The sequence below is a fragment of the Trypanosoma equiperdum genome, assembly GCF_001457755.1.
Source record: "Trypanosoma equiperdum strain OVI genome assembly, contig: ctg_466, whole genome shotgun sequence".
NCBI classification, from domain to species: Eukaryota; Euglenozoa; class Kinetoplastea; order Trypanosomatida; family Trypanosomatidae; genus Trypanosoma; species Trypanosoma equiperdum.
The window spans coordinates 1,600-2,077 of record NW_027124383.1 but is presented as its reverse complement, the minus strand read 5'-3'; positions in this window follow the sequence as shown (position 1 = coordinate 2,077).

Genomic DNA, 478 nt, shown 5'->3' with positions numbered 1-478 from the left:
GGAAACTAACTTCAAAGAAGCATATGTATATATATCTTTAATTCACAACGAGCGTTGTGTGAGGTTTCTCTATTTACATTCGCCGAACAGTCTCAAGATATACCCACCGCTCGTCCTTTTTACAAAGTTTTCATCGGTGTCTATTTTCAGTTGCGATCAGCCCTCTGTTTTTGCAGGCAGTGCGATGCCTTTGTTTTCAGCAGCCTTTTGGACATCCTCGTCACGAACGGCAAGTGTATTGGTGCCCTTGAGTTCATCAGTTCCCTTACTCAAGCTTTTTAAGCTATCGACGGGGTTCGAGTGGCACGTAGTTTCTGAAAACTTAGCCGTTCCACTCCCTTTCCCCCGAAAAAATCGTGCAACACGAAACTCACAGTGCGCTGAGCCTTCCATGTTGCTCCGTACCGCCGCACCGAAGGCGATCCGCCTTTTGAATGCTGTTGGAGGTCTTCGCCACTTTCCATTTGGTAGCGTCGCG